Source organism: Neophocaena asiaeorientalis, unplaced genomic scaffold, assembly GCF_003031525.2.
Source record: "Neophocaena asiaeorientalis asiaeorientalis breed wild unplaced genomic scaffold, Neophocaena_asiaeorientalis_V1.1 scaffold253, whole genome shotgun sequence".
NCBI classification, from domain to species: Eukaryota; Metazoa; Chordata; class Mammalia; order Artiodactyla; family Phocoenidae; genus Neophocaena; species Neophocaena asiaeorientalis.
The window spans coordinates 1,127,290-1,144,583 of NW_020174553.1; the positions used below are offsets into that span (position 1 = coordinate 1,127,290).

General features: G+C 37.2%; 1 long non-coding RNA gene across 1 annotated transcript in view; it reads right to left on the minus strand.

Moving 5' to 3' along the window:
- LOC112407969 (uncharacterized) overlaps positions 1-9,642 on the minus strand; it is a 44,434-nt gene extending 34,792 nt beyond the window's left edge. The window contains exons 1-2 of the long non-coding RNA XR_003004863.1: positions 9,582-9,642; positions 8,808-9,024 (exon numbers count right to left, since the gene is read on the minus strand). This is a non-coding gene — a long non-coding RNA (uncharacterized LOC112407969). The remainder of the gene's footprint in view (positions 1-8,807; positions 9,025-9,581) is intronic.
- Positions 9,643-17,294: the final 7,652 nt, after the last annotated feature.

Below are 17,294 nucleotides of genomic sequence, written 5' to 3' on the forward strand. Positions count from 1 at the left end.
TGTGTAATGTATCATTTAAAGCTTCTGTTTCCTTATTTATTTTCATTTTGGTTGATATGTCCATTGGTGAAAGTGGAGTGTTAATGTCCCCTACTATTATTGTGTTACTGTCAATTTCCCTTTTTACGGCTGTTAGCATTTGCATTATGTATTGAGGTAATCCTATGTTGGGTGCATAAATATTTACAGCTGTTATATCTTCTTCTTCGATTGACTCCTTGATCATCCTGTAGTGTCCTTCTGTGTCTCTTGTAATAGTCTTTATTTTAAAGTCTATTTTGTCTGATATGAGAATTGCTACTTCAGTTTTCTTTGGATTTCTATTTGCATGGAATATCTTTTTCCATCCCCTCACTTGCAGTGTGTATGTGTCCCTACGTCTGAATTGGGTCTCTTGTAGACAGCATATATATGGGTCTTGTTTTTGTATCCATTCAGGCAGTCTATGTCTTTTAGTTGGAGCATTCAATCCATTTTCATTTAAGGTAGTTATAGATATGTATGTTCCTATTAACATTTCCTTATTTGTTTTGGGTTGGTTATTGTAGCTCTTTTCCTTCTCTTATGTTTCCCGCCTAGAGAAGTTCCTTTAGCATTTGTTGTAAAGCTGGTTTGGTGGTGTTGAATTCTCTTAGCTTTTGCTTGTCTGTAAAGGTATTAGTTTCTCCGTCGAATCTGAATGAGATCCTTGCTGGGTAATCTTGGTTGTAGGTTTTTCTGTTTCATCACTTTAAATATATCCTACCACTCCCTTCTGGCTTGCAGAGTTTCTGCTGAAAGATAAGCTGTTAACCTTATGGAGATTCCCTTGTATGTTATTTGTTGCTTTTCCCTTGCTGCTTTTAGTATTTTTCTTTGTATTTAATTTTTGATAGATTGATTAATATGTGTCTTGGAGTGTTTCTCCTTGGATTTATCTTGTATGGGTCTCTCTGCACTTCCTGGACTTGACTATTTCCTTTCCCATATTAGGGAAGTTTTCAACTATAATCTCTTCAAATATTTTCTCAGTCCTTTTCTTTTTCTCTTCTTCTTCTGGGACCCCTGTAATTCGAATGTTGGTGCCTTTAATGTTGTCCCAGAGGTCTGTGAGACTGTCCTGAATTCTTTTCATTCTTTTTTCTTTATTCTGCTCTGCAGTAGTTATTTCCACTATTTCATATTCCAGGTCACTTATCCATTCTTCTGCCCCAGTTAATCTGCTATTGATTCCTTCTAGAGAATTTTAAATTTCATTTATTGTGTTGTTCATCACTATTTCTTTGCTCTTTAGTTCTTCTAGTTCCTTGTTAAACGTTTCTTGTTTTTTCTCCATTCTATTTTCAAGATTTTGGATCATCTTTATTATCATTATTATGAATTGTTTTTCAGGTAGACTGTGTATTTTCTCTTCATTTGTTTGGTCTGGTGGGTTTTTACCTTGCTCATTCATCTGCTGTGTATTTCTCTGTCTTCTCATTTTGCTTAACTTACTGTGTTTGGGGTCTCACTTTCCCAGGCTGCAGATTTGTTTTTCCCTTTATTTTGGGTGTCTGCCCCAGTGGGTAAATTTGGTTCAGTGGGTTGTGTAGGCCTCCTGGTGGAGGGGACTAATGCCTGTGTTTTGGTGGATGAGGCTGGTTTTTGTCTTTCTAGTGGGCAGGACTGAGTCCAGTGGTGTGTTTTGGGGTGTCTGTGAACTTATTATAATTTTAGGCAGCCTCTCTGCTAATGGGTGTGGTTGTGTTCTTTTCTTGTTAGCTGTTTGGCACGGGATGTCCAGCACTGGAGCTTACTGGTCGTTGAGTGGAACTAGGTCTTAGCGTTGGGATGGAGATCTCTGGGAGAGCTCTCACTGATTGATATCTGTGGGGCCAGAATGTCTCTGGTGGTCCACTGTCCTGAACTCGGCTCTCCCACCTCTGAGGCTCAGGCCTGACACCCGGCTGGTGCACCAAGACCCTGTCAGCCACACAGCTCAGAAGCAAAGGAGAAAAAAAGAAGAATAAAATAAAATAAAATAAAAGTTATTAAAATTAAAACTTAAAAAAATAATATTCAAATAAAAAAGTAATTTAAAAAAGTGGAGAGCAACCAAACCAATAAACAAGTCCACCAATGATAACAAGTGCTAAAAACTAAACTAAAATAAATATATAAATCAGAAACTAGTTAGTCCCATACAGCAACTCCATGTCTACAGTTGCTCCCAAAGTCCACTGCCTCAATTTAGGGATTATTCGTTGTCTATTCAGGTATTCCAGAGATGCAGTGTAGATCAAGTTGACTGTGGAGATTTAATCCACTGTTTCTGAGGCTGCACAGAAAAATTTTCCTTTCTCTTCTTTTTTTTGCATAGCTCCTGGGGTTCAGCTTTGGATTTGGCCCTGCCTCTGTGTGCAGGTTTCCCTCCTGCATCTGTTCTTCATTCAGACAGGATGGGATTAAAGGAGCGGCTGCTTAGGGGGCTCTTGCTCACTCAGGCTGCAGGGAGGGAGCAGGATGGAATGTGGGGCGAGCCTGCGGCGGCAGAGGCCAGTGTGACCTTGCAACAGCCTGAGTTGCGCTATGTGTTCTCCTGGAGAATTTGTCCCTGGATCACGGGACCCTGGTGGCGGCGGGCTGCACAGGCTCCCAGGAGGGGCAGTGTAGAGAGTGACCTGTGCTCGCACACAGGCTTCTTGGTGGCTGCAGATGCAGTCTTACTGTTTCATGCCTATTTCTGTGGTCCGCACTGATAGCTGCAGCTTGCGCCCATCTCTGGAGCTTGTTTAGGCAGTGCTCTGACTCCCCTCTCCTCGCGCACCCCAAAACAATGTTCTCTTGTCTCTTAGGCAGGTACAGACTTTTTCCCAGACTCCCTCCTGGCTAGCTGTGGCGCACTAGCCCCCTTCAGGCTATGTTCACGCAGCCAACCCCAGTCCTCTCCCTGGGGTCTGACCTCCAAAGCCCGAGTCTCAGCTCCCAGCCCCCACCCGCCCCGGCGGGTGAGTAGACAAGTCTCTCAGGCTCGTCAGTGCTGGTCGGCACCGATCCTCTGTGCAGGAATCTCTCCACTTTGCCCTCTGCACCTCTGTTGCTACGCTCTTCTCTGTGGCTCTGAAGCTTACCCCCACCCCCCATCTTCACCAGTGAAGGGGCTTCCTAGTGTGTGGAAACCTTTCCTCCTTCACGACTCCCTCCCACTGGTGCAGGTCCCATCCCTATTCTTTTGTCTCTGTTTATTCTTTTTTCTTTTGCCCTACCCAGGTACGTGGGGAGTTTCTTGCCTTTTGGGAAGTCTGAGGTCTTCTGTCAGCATTCAGTAGGTGTCCTTAGGGGTTGTTCCACATGTAGATGTATTTTTGATGTATTTGTAGGGAGGAAGGTGATCTCCATGTCTTACTCCTCCGCCATCTTGAAGGTCCCGGCTTATTCATTTTAAACAAATATGCAATGCAATGGATTCAAGTTTTGTGTTTTTGATCAAAATTACAGCAACCTAAGATTCCGTAGATTACTCAAGAGGAAGACAGAGACATTTATTAGTGCCATAATCTCCTAGATGATTCTAAGACTTCATTTATTTTTAGGTCAACTATATAAAATGAATGGTGCAGAGTCCCTCCCCAACTCCCACCGATGGTAGCTTTTTCCAATTTTCTGCTTTAGTAGTATAGCCTTTCTAAACAGTAATATAATTTTCAATTGTTTTACTACAAGTATGATTTAACTGAACACACTGATTGTTTTTGCAATTTTTTAATGTCTTCAAGATACATATTTGTGTTCTCAAGAAACAGAATTCTTATATTTGCATCATATTTTACTGTTTTTGAAATTAAAAAAAGAAAACTTTGGCTGTTGCAAACATTATAACCAAGCATCTTAATAGAGTCGCCAAAATGCAAATATCATTGAGGTATACCACTTCCCAATGAAAAATGTAGAAAATGGGCTCCAGACCCTTCATGATTTTCAAACATAACACTAAATTTATGATATTAAAACAAATTTTATTCCAAGAATAAAAGCTATTATTTACAAAGTTTTGGTGATAACATGAAACATATCTAAACCCGCAATGGAAATCAGTTGTCATTTTACAAGAGGATTTTTGTGTATGAGAAAAGAAGAGGCTGATGTAGTTGTGCTAAAGGATGGACACTGGGCAATTCATTAATTTCCGACTTGACCTAAATGATGTAGACTTACAGCAATATAGAGGGAAGAAAACTTGTGCCCAGCTTCCAGTAAACCCTACCATCTGGGAAAAGTATTCTAAACATTTCCTGCCATCCTTTGTTCCTAAGCTTAAGCTCATTCCCTATAGGGTAGAAGCAAAGAATATTTTTTTTAGCTCAACATTGTACAGTTTTTATTAAAAGAGAATCACAGGCTGAACAGTCAATTTTTCATATAGCAGGTTTACCATTGTGTCTCTGAGGACTTTTCAGTGGGATAGAGGAAAAAATGAGAATTGCTCTAAATTGGTTTCTAAGTACACTGACTTTTTAACCTGGACAAATTAAAGACTAGGGCATATCTTAATGCCAAATCTATGAAGGGCTTGGCATTGCCATGTGTGATAATACTTCTTATCTCACATACAGTGACATCAAATATTTCTTTGATCCCAGAGGAGGAGCATGACAGTTGGTAAACGACATTAAACTGTTTCGTGGGGAAAATATATACTTCATCCATAATGGGTTACTAAGCGGTGATTTTATTCAAGGGCAGGTCACAGGAAGCAGGCAATGGGTTATGTACCCAAGACACCTGGGAATACTCCTACAGAGGCCACCCAGAAGCCTGGATATGAGATTCTGAAGAGACTGATATCCTGTACAACAGCTTATTGAGTTTGTCACATTAGTCCTCCAAAGTGGAAATATACAAATGTCTTAGTGGGGGGTGCTTTTTTCCCACCAAAGCACTCAGTTTTTCTGATTTCTTTGAATTGACTTTTGATCTTGTTTTTCTTTTGTTTGCCCAATTATCTTCAAGTTGGGGGACTGTCCACCACAAACTTTTCTAGATCAGTTCCATATTATTGTGCATCCTTCCCCATTGCATTTGATATTAGAAAACAGAATTCCCGAATATTTCTTCTTTGGGGAGTCAGACTCAAACAAAATTGCAGTGAGTGAAATGTATCTCCAATGCCCTCCGGTCCTATTTCAGTCTTTCTGCCTTCCTTTTGGGTAATAGCCATACCAGAAGTGATACTTCACACTGTTCTGTCTCTGTCTTCACAATGGAACCCTACAAGTCTTCTACAGTTATTATCCCCACTTTATTTTACCGATTATGAAACAAGTAAGAAATAGCGCCAAGGGCACACTTCTTGAATACAAAATTCAAACTCCATTGAGGTCTGACCTAGTGCTCTGCCGAGGTGACATCTTATCTGGACTCTCTCTTCCTGACACTGCCCTGCGCTGCCATCTCCTGCCCCTATTCTGCCCTCTCAGATGCCAGCAGGGCCCTTTTTCCACCTTGTTCTCTGGGCTAAAATCCAAATTACCTAACCTGTGCTGCACTAAGCAGTTGGTAGCATTCTAAATAATTTGAGAAGCAATTTCAAGTAAAGGAACTCATCCGGGATAATAAATCCCTTGTTGAATGGAGGACTCTGGAACTCACTAACACAAATCATGATTTTAAGTTTACAGTTTAAAAATCTTGGTCTCCAAATTTTGCTGTGTAAATTTAACACTGTTTTATGATGAATTACCTCTAACTGTGCAAAGGAAAAGCCATTCCTTTTAAATTCATCTCCCTCCTCTACCTCAATTCCCTTCACATAATTCATAAGCTACTGAAAATTTGAAGATCCTCTAATGAATTCCAGATGCTTCTGTAATAATTTCCAGGCTCTGTAACTTTTGCTAACACTACTTCACTCTTGCAGCATTACGTTTTTAGCTGAAAGCTTGAACCTTTTGAACTAGTGCTTTTCACACTATGCTCCCCAGTGGAGGACTGCCACGTCACCCTCACCCACACCCACCTGGGTCAGCACAGCCCTGCTTATAGATCTTTTCATGTTTTCACCATGACACCAAGGGTTCGAGGGTAAAACATACTGAAACCTTGAGCTAGATGTTTGAGAACTTAAAAAATTTTCTTATATGATATGGCCATATTGTTTTTACTAACACATTTTGACACTAAGTAGTCGTTGCTACTGATTTCTGAAGGACTTATTTTGCAGTGAAAGAATTAGAACTATTCATATATTATTCATGAAAATATTCTTCTATAAGAAGAAAATATTCTTCTATAAGATAGAAGAATTCCTGCATTACAAATTATGATAATTATTCTAACTGTAAAGAAAAAGAGGATAGTGTTATTTCCACAAAGTGCCATAACAGTTTAGCTTTTGTTTATGTGTTGTTGTTTACATTTTCCTTTAGTTTGGGGGAGAAGGGTAAATAATATGGGATATCAAAAAAAACAAGCTGTGTCAAGTTTAAAGTGTACAATGTTATCATACATATATGTAATCATCTTAGTTTAAGACTAACAATTTAAAATATAAAATTTACTAGTGTTAGAAAACAGATTTAAAGTGGGTTTGTTAGAGAGATCTGTGTATTTATTAATATTACTGAGGAGGGAAAAGATTCATGCAAATACATGGGCTAAATACTGCAGGTGCATGCTACATCTCTCCATGATATGAAAAATTCTTTACAATTCCATGAGATGTGAATTAATAGTAGAAAATATTTTTTCCCAACTAACAGCAAAATAAGGAAATATTTCTCAGAATTATCAAAACACTGTATTGTATATATCTTTGTGAGGATTTGTGAACTCATTATAAGGAGAATATCATTATTGTTTACTTTATGTTCTAGAGATTTTTGACAAAAAGAAGACAATGGGGACCTTTCTACAATTTATATTAAGCATACTAGGATGTCATTTTCAATGAAGTGTATATATATATATATATATATATATATATATATATATATAGTCTTCCAAAACACATGTGTTTATATTTGTTCTCTGCATACCTTCTGGGCTAAATTATTAGTTCCCTAAACTTTGGCATATTTAATTTTAGAGCATTTACAGTCTTTAAATTAGTAAAAGAAATGTTAATATACCATACTTTAATTCCCATTAAATATGATGGTTCCACCTGGACTGGTATAAGATCATTTCAGCAATTCGTTTACCCTCCCCGATGCAGGAGGCTCTCCTGATTGGTTTCTGAATTCTATCAGTTTCCATAACAAGAACATATCATTGGGACATTTTTAAACAAATCCTGGTTTGCTGTTTTTGTTCTTGTTGTGCTAATTATGATGGTTGGCTTTATTTTTTTTTAATTAAATGAAGAAATAGCACGTTCACACACAACAGTTAGTCTATTCCATCTTGTAAGATCCATTCTTTACCAGAAGTCAAATCTATTCGGGTCACTCAGTGGTGGCCCTCTCTAGGACATGTCAAGTAACTAAAAATAATGATAGCAGCTGTGAATAAATAGAATCAGAACAAAAGTGTCTTCATGAAAAACAAAGCAAACAAAAACACCGTCCTAAAAGAAGAATACAATGAAAACAGCACATAGAGGAGATGCTTTAGCCGACCATTCTGCTAAAAAGTCTGCTCTGACTGAAGTCCTTTCATGGAAACCACCCATGGAACTTGTCAAATCCATGGAGGGGTTCAGATATTCCATCCTAGGTACCCTAAATTTGTTTTCTAAATTATGAAAAGAAACAGAGGGAGCTATCATATTGGAAGACCCACGTGGCTAAGATCTGGCAAAGCCAGGATGATCACGAGGTAGCATCCGATAAAACTTGAAATGAACACACTTGTCAAACTTCTCCACCAGATGATCCGATCCATCACAGTAAGGGGAAAATGTCCACAATACTAAAAACACTGATGGATAAAATATTCAAGGATAACAAAATATAGCCTCATCCACAGGTAACATAATTCTGGGAAAAAGTGTAAAAGCAAGGCATAGACTGGAACCATGCTCTGAGAGAACATTTGAGCATTTTTAACTGAATTTTATAAAATGACTTCCCTCTGGGTGATGAATATGCACAAATAATAGTATGCTTATTTTCTGGAGGGTTGAAATACTCCCTTGTTAAAACAACCACAGCACAGACTGTAGCTAAAAGACTGAATACCCTATTCTCAATGTAGAACATTCTAACCATTCTATTCAGTAAAAGGGGGCCATTTTACCAGCAGTTATTCATGAATTCTACAAGGATTTGCCCCCTGCTAAAAAATATTCACTGTCTTCATTACTGTGAAACCGTTAGAATAACAGAAAGCATTTTAACTGGAATTGGTAAGTTATACTAATTAAGTCCTAACAGTGGAAGATCTTCAGGAAACCCCACAAAAGTCTATGGCTAACCCAAGATCCTCAGAATAAATAATGGCAATGGACAGGACAGAGCTTACATTCAAAACCACCAAAACCAGATCCTCCTAAATACCTGAAACCACACTTTCCTTTGCACACTTTTATTATCCTTTTATTTGTATCTTTTTCCTTACAAGTTTATACACTTCTGATTTTTCCTACCATGTTCCTCTTATAATAATATAAACTTGCTTATTTTTAAAATATACTAGAACCAATTACCACCATAACTCTTTAATAGCTCTTCCAAGTGATTGCTGGTCACCTAATTTTAAAAAAAAACTAAGTTAAGGTATGTTACACTGACTTTACTAATAATGAATCTCTTGTAGATAATACAAGTTTAGGGCACCAGAAAAAGGAGATAAGATATTTTGGGGATGAAAATATGACTGTCTTAACAACACCTTAAAAACAATATACTTACAGCTTCACAAAAGTTGTTCACTTCTCTCAGGAAGCACCTGTGTTCTTCATCTTGTGTGAAAATCGATGCTCTTCAGTGTTCACACAGAACCACAGCTTTTTGTTCTGCAAGGCTATTAGTTAGGCTTCCCCAAGTGGATGACTCCCGAATATCTTCTGTTGGCCTTCAGATTTGTAAAGATCCCAAAGTTGTGAAGTTCTCTGTAGAGAAATAATAACTAGTGGAACAGACCACAGAGTGTAGTTAGGCAACTCTAGGAAGGCATAAAAAGTCTGTTCTATAATTTGAATATTGTAATAAGTAATACAGCACAAAAATAAGTTTAAATTCCTTATATAAATCATTGGACAGCATAGGATTTTCTTTTAGCTCCTCAGGGAAAGTCTGTGCTGTTACTAACTTATCCTATTGTATCTGAATTAACACTACTCATACAATGAATCAATCTGTATCTAAATGAAAAAGAAAGTCAACCTGGCTACCTAAAGTAGACTCAGAGAGTCATTGGGTTCTGCTTTCTTGGGCAACCTAGGAAAACCTTGGATTATTTCTACAGTGCCTTTCCATCCCATAGTTATTTTTGTTTTTCTCACAGTTGTTTAATATCTGTTGTCCATAAACTTAAATGCTTGTTTGCAGTTTCTGTCCTGATAGGTGATTCAACAAACAGCTCAAAGACAACAGCAGAATAATATAATCCTGCTGATCAATAAGCTAACCAAAAATCATACCTGCACAAACAAACTTCATCTTAAAGGAGATCTGAAAACACACCTCATCTTCAAGGAGAATCAACTACACCGGGCAAGAGCTGAGCAATTCATGACGGGCTTTACTCCAGTTGGCTGTGAAAGAACCAAAAAGAACTATGAATAGAAAATGTCCTGCGTTGCAGAAAAAAGCAAACCAAAAAACTGATCTTCTGTTGCCTTGCTAATAAGAGCAATCAGAACTCATTTTTAACTTCCTCAATAAATAAATGACAGCCTTTTAGTCATCATAAAAATTAACCCCTAGAGCCAGTTTTAAATGTACTTAATCAACCAATGACAACTCACTCCAGTAAACATGGTTAGGCAACCAAACAGAAAAGCCCTTCACTTCTGAAAGGCAGCCCATCAGGAAAAGGCTCATGCCACTGAACGTGGTTCTGAGCGCTAGCCGGTCACCGAAAGTCTTATCCACCTACAGTAATGGTAAATCATTCACATGTCTGAACTGCAGTGACGTTAATTACTGAATGTCATGCTTCCCAAACACGCGATGGAAGACTGCATTCTGCTGCTTAGAGACAGTACCTGACCAACATAGTTCCCCCACCTGAAGAAAGCAGAAAGTTCAGCTGTGTGTGTACGTGTGCGTGTTTCAGGTGCTGAATGATGGTTTTATCCTTTACAGGGTAGCAGCTACATGGCTGTATATACGTTCGTTCAAACTCTGTACAAACATTTATGATTTTTATTGTATTTTCCTTATATCTCCGTTGAAAAAAAGAGTATTAGGAATAAAACAGCCAAAAAGAGGCAGGTGTTTAGAACTGAGGTGGAAACTTTGAATACTGCCTATCTGGCCTCTCTCACATCTGCATTACCAGCCCCTAGGACACCTTTATGATCTCGATGGGAACCACAGAACAGTTTAAAAACAGCTGCTATATACATGATAATGAAAACTCAAGGAGGCACTGGAAAACATAGCTTAAAATTCTTAAATAATGATATTTTGACTAATTTGGAGAGGCTTAAAAAGCATGAACTAAAATACAAGACAGGAACGACATGAAAGTAGGGAAAAGGGATCAGAACTAAAGCAACCTAAGATACCTTAGATTATTCAAGAAGATAAGAGATATTGGTTAGGTTTTTTTTGTTGTTTTTTTTTTGCAGTACGCGGGCCTCTCACTGTTGCGGCCTCTCCCGTTGCGGAGCACAGGCTCCGGGCGCGCAGGCTCAGCGGCCATGGCTCACGGGCCCAGCTGCTCCGCGGCATGTGGGATCCTCCCGGACCGGGGCACGAACCCGTGTCCCCTGCATCGGCAGGCGGACTCTCAACCACTGCGCCACCAGGGAAGCCCTTGGTTAGTTTTTAAATCAACCTGCATGGCAAAAAATTCAAGGGTAATCACAGAGTTAATAACACAAAAGGTATAACTTCCATTCCAGTAAAGGAAAAGGAAGAGAATTTTAAAAATCTGGTCAATCCAATACAAGGAAGGAAAGGAGAAAAAAGAAAGAAAATGTATTGTCAGTAATGTGCTAGAGCCAGGTTACAAAGTCTCTCAAGAGCTCTCCAGAGCTGCTGTGCACGAGTCTTCACATCAGCTTCGGTTCTTTCACGTTGATTGCTTGCATTATGCCACACAGAGAGTATTTACACCAGGGAAATCGGCAAATGTTACAAATTAGAGGTTTTGTTTCAGAGAGCCAGTTTTTAAACATTTACCAGTATACCTCTGTGCACATTAAGTAGAAAATGCAACTACTACTAATACCGAAAATAACAGCAAGAATATGGCTTAGTAATATTAGTATCTACTCAAACTGGCTCTATGCCCCGCAAAGCATTTTTGAGGTAATTATTTAATCATATGAGATAACATAAGGATAAATTCATGTAAGGATGTAACAATCCTAAGCTTGTGTACAAAGTCTTAACATTTATAAAGCAAAAAAAAGAATAAGAAGTGGAAAAATTAGTAGGCAGACTGGGGGATTTTAACATACTCCCCTCAGAAGCCGATAGACTAAGCTGACCAAAAAACAAAAACAAAACAAAACAAAACAAAAAAACAAAAACAAAAAACCCTCTCAAAATATATAAAAAGAGGGCTTCCCTGGTGGCGCAGTGGTTGAGAGTCCTCCTGCCAATGCAGGGGACATGGGTTTGTGCCCTGGTCTGGGAGGATCCCACATGCCACGGAGCAGCTGGGCCCGTGAGCCATGGCCACTGGACCTGTGCGTCTGGAGCCTGTGCTCCGCGGTGGGAGAGGCCACAACAGTGAGAGGCCCGCGTGCCGCAAAGAAAAAAATAAAATAAAAATTAAAAAATATATAAGAAGATTTACTGCACAAATAAGAAGCATGATCTAATGTACACATATAGAACACTGCAGCCAATAAGTATAGAATACAATTTATTTGGAAGCACATATGACGCATTTATTAAATTGCCATAAAAAGTTTTGAATAGCTAAGAATTGGCACATAAACCTTATGGCATAATCATATTGTCATAAAAAGAAAACAAGAAGAGAACTGAAATTATACATTTGGTAACAAAATAAATAAATACTTATTTCACAGATCAGAAACGAAATTTGAATTGAAATTTAGGAAATGTTTGAAATTGCCCTACAACAAAAGCAGTCTGTTATAAAACCCATGGGATTCTGTTAATCAGGAGGTATTTAGGGAGAAATGTATCCGCCTAGAATACAACATGTTAGAAAACAAAATGACTAACCATAAATGAGCTAAGTGCTCGTCTTAAAAGTTAGAAAAAGAAAACTTATTAAACAATAGAATTAGGAAGAATGACACATTTTCTAGAAAAAAAATAAGTAATCAAAACTGACTAACTACAAAACGAATACAAATATCTCTATTAGCGTTAAAGAAATCAATCTCCAAATATACTCACAAAATAAAGAAGTGTAGGGCTTGGACACAGAAAATAAAATTATTTTGGGAAAGGTCACTTTTTTTCAATACAAACAAAGATGCTATATAGATTAGTATTAGTTTGGGAATCCCAAACCATTACTTTAACAATCGATTTCAATCTCCCTATTAGTGTGTGTGTGTGTGTGTGTGTGTGTGTGTGTGTGTGTGTGTGTGTGTGTCTTGTAATCCTAAAGTCTACATATTACCTCAAGAGACTTTTTCAAATACGTTAAACCACATAAAAATTAATTTGTCATTTACTGTGAAGACACAGCAAATATTTACCCCAAATCATATTTTAAATAACACTTTAAAACAACTCCCTGAATAAGCACTATTGAGTTAATGAAATTAAATCTATATATCTCAAGTGCATAAAACATTTTGTAACCTTATTTTAACTTTCATCATGTGTAAATAAATCATGGTATACTAGTGAACAGTATTCAGAAAAGAATGCTGTTCATGTAACACTACTTTTCCAAAGAGAAAAAGAGGTGAACCTGACCTCTGTCATTTTGACAAAAAAAAAAATTTTGTTTTCAAGAATCTCCTACTGGAATCTGCAGAGAGTTGAAGAAGTAGGAATTATTTGTGGCCAATATTAAATTTTCTACTTGAAAATATTACGTTGCCTCAATATTAGTACTCAATACTAGAAACATAACTCTAAAATTCACTTTGTACAGTTTTACAATAATTTAATGAAGCCTAATGATGTCTTAGGGGAGAAAAGCAAAGATATCCTATGTTGTATTCTGTTTTGCCTTTCAAGTTATCAGTATCCTATCAAGCTATTCAAAGCTACACTGAATCTTTAATAGGCAATTTCTCTTGCTAAAAAAAGCAATTGTTTAGTGTTTTCCTTTAAATGTGAAACAAATCAATAATGTAATACGGGGCAAGGAACATTTTCACAAAGGCCACAGGTTTTTTTTTTTAAACATCTTTACTGGAGTATAATTACTTTACAATGGTGTGTTAGTTTCTGCTTTATAACAAAGTGAATCAGTTATACATATACATATATCCCCATATCTCTTCCCTCTTGCGTCTCCCTCCTTCCCACCCTCCCTATCCCACCCATCTAGGTGGTCACAAAGCACCAAGCTGATCTCCCTGTGCTATGCGGCTGCTTCCCACTAGCTATCTATTTTACATTTGGTAGTGTATATATGTCCAAGCCACTCTCTCACTTTGTCCCAGCTTACCGTTCCCCCTCCCCATATCCTCAAGTCCATTCTCTAGTAGCTCTGTGTCTTTATTCCTGTCTTGTCCCTAGGTTCTTCATGACCTTTTTTTATTTTTTCTTAGATTCCATATATATGTGTTAGCATACGGTATTTGTTTTTCTCTTTCTGACTTACTTCACTCTGTATGACAGATTCTAGGTCCATCCACCTCACGACAAATAACTCAATTTCGTTTCTTTCTATGGCTGAGTAATATTCCATTGTATATATGTGCCACATCTTCTTTATCCATTCATCTGTCGATGGACACTTAGGTTGCTTCCACGTCCTGGCTATTGTAAACAGAGCTGCAATGAACATTGTGGTACATGACCCTTTTTGAATTATGGTTTTCTCAGGGTATATGCCCAGCAGTGGGATTGCTGGGTCATATGGTAATTCTATTTTTAGTTTTTAAGAAACATCCACTGTTCTCCATAGTGGCTGTATCAGTTTACATTCCCACCAATAGTGCAAGAGGGTTCCCTTATCTCCACACCCTCTCCATCATTTATTGTTTGAAGATTTTTTGATGATGGCCATTCTGACTGGTGTGAGAGGATATCTCATTGTAGTTTTGATTTGCATTTCTCTAATGATTAATGATGTTGAACATTCTTTCATGTGTTTATTGGCGATCCGTATATCTTCTTTGGAGAAATGTCTATTTAGGTCTTCTGCCCGTTTTTGGATTGGGTTGTTTGTTTTTTTGATATTGAGCTGCATGAGCTGTTTGTAAATTTTGGAGATTAATCCTTTGTCAATTGCTTCATTTGTAAATATTTTCTCCCATTCTGAGGGTTGTCTTTTTGTCTTATTTATATTTTCCTTTGCTATGCAAAAGCTTTTAAGTTTCATTAGGTCCCTTTTGTTTTTATTTCCATTTCTCTAGGAAGTGGGTCAAAAAGGATCTTGCTGTGATTTATGTCATAGAGTGTTCTGCCTATGTTTTCCTCTAGGAGTTTGACCACAGGCTTTTAAATAATGAAAATACAGTCTTGAGAGTCACGTGCACCAGGATCCATGATGCCAGGAGATGTGTCTATGGTCAAACTCTTGCAGATGGTTGCTTAATCGTAACAAGTAATGATTAAGAAATGTTAAACAAGTCTCATTATTCCCAGGCTTCTCAATGACTTCAATATTCTAATGCAAAATTTTAAATACCAAGAATATAATACACTGTGCAGCATTTTCCAAATATACTTGAATATGAAACTTTTGTTTTAACAGAGTCCTTACTGGAGCAGCATTTCTTGCAGCATCTTTAGGAAATGCTATTGTAAAAAATGGCTCTTACGCAGTTGAGAAGAGCCAAGCCTGTGGAATTAAGAACTCGTAGTTCTGTAAAAAAGATTCTTTTCTCAAACTGTGGATGGAGCCAAATCCACGAGTGCAATTAACATTTAATTTGTGATCCACTGTATAAGTCCTAAAGAGAACACATAGAGTAGAAGACTTACTTTCAGTCAGAGTATCCCTGAAGAAGCAAAGGACAAAGTAAGCTGTTGAATTTGTTATTATAGAATAATATTGTGCCAAAAAGCCAAGCATCTTGGGGTTATGATTATTATTATGACTTACTATTCTCCATAGAGAACAAAGGTTGAGTTTATACCATCTACTCATATAGAAACGAGCTTCACCAAGGGACAACTTCTGGCTCTGGTGGCATGAAGAATCTAACAAATCCATTCCCCCATCAAATAAAGTACAAAACTACAAAATAAAATAAATTTCATGGATCTAGAAATAGATCAAGGTAAGCAACAATAAGAAATATACAAGAAAAGCTAACAGAACTCCAACTAAGGATTACAGGAGTCTGTAGCCATCTTGGCTGGAGATGCTCCCATCATCCAGAACAGACCATGTTCTAGGCCATAAGAAAAATTTCTATAAATTTAAAAAGACTGAAATAATACAAAGTATGTTCTCTAACCAAACTGAATTAATTTAAGAATCAAAAGTAGTCATAAACAAAAAAGAAATTGGCAAACAACTGGAAATTAGACAATGTACTTCTAAACAGTCATGAGTCAAAGAAGAAATCAAGATGCAAATTAGAAAATATTTTGAACAGAATGGGAACAAAAATTCAACATGTTAAAATCTATTAGTGCTTATATGGAGATTTAGAGCTTTAAACATTTGTATTAGGAAGTAAAAAAGATCCAAAATCAATCAATGAAGCTTTCACTTCAAAAAGCTAGGAAAAGAAAAGCAAATAAAATGTGAAATAGAGAAAGATAAATGAAAGGTTAGAGAAGAAAAGAATAAAATAGGAAAACAACAGAGAAACTCAATAAAATCAAAAGTTGGTTTCATGATAAGATAAAACAAAATATGACATTAGGGAGTTGCAAGTTAAAACAATGAAATACCACTGCATACTGATTAAAATGGCTAAAATCCAAAACACTGACAATACCAAGTGCTGACCAGGATGTGCAGCAGCAGGAATTCTCATTCATTGCTGGTGAGAATGTAAAATGTGACTTTACATTTCACTTTGTGCGTCACTTTGGAAGTCAGTTTGGAAGTTTCTTACAAAGCTCAACTTAGTCTTGACAAATACATGATGGAGCAATCACACTCAGTATTTATCCAACTGAGTTGAAAATTTATGTCTACACCAAAGCCTGCACACACATGTTTATTGCAGCCTTATTTACAATTGACCAAAACTGGAAGCAACCAACAAACCCTTCAACAGATGAATGGATAAACAAAACCTGGTATATCCAAACGATGGATTATTATTCAACAAGATAAATGAATGAGCTATCAAACCACAAAAGGACATGGAAGAATTTTAAATACTTATTGCTGAGTGAACAAAAGCAGTCTGAAAAGGCCACATAAAGTGTGATTCCAATTATAAGGTATTCTGGAAAGGGTAAATCTATAAAATGGTTCAGAATAATTCTCTGATGGCATATGCATAACTATGCATTTGTCAAAAGCCATAGAACTGTACAACACAAAGAGTGAACTCTATGTACACTATAGACTTTTGTTAATACTAATATATCAATATTAGTTCATCAATTGGTGCAGCCACTGTGAAGAACAGTACAGGGTTTCCTCAAAAAACTAAAAATAGAACTACCATATGACCCAGCAATTCTACTCTTGGGTATATACCCAAAGAAAAGGAAAACACTAATTTGAAAAGCATATGCACTCCAATGTTCATAGCAGCATTATTTACAATTGCCAAGTTATGGAAGTAACTTTAGTGTCCATCAACAGATGAATGGATAAAGAAGTAATTGTGTGTGTGTGTGTATATATACATATACACACACACACACACACACACACACACACACACATATATATATATATATATAGAGAGAGAGAGAGAGAGAGAGAGCTATTAAAGCAGGACATTTTGACATTTGCAAGAACAAACACAGATGGACCTGGAGGCTATTATGCTTAGTGAAATAAGTCTGACAGAGAAAGGCAAATACAGCATGTTTTCACTTATATATGGAATCTAAAAAATAAATAAATGAAGATAACAACAACCAAAAAAAAACAGACTCACAGATACAAAGAACAAGCTAGTGGTTACCAAGGGGAAA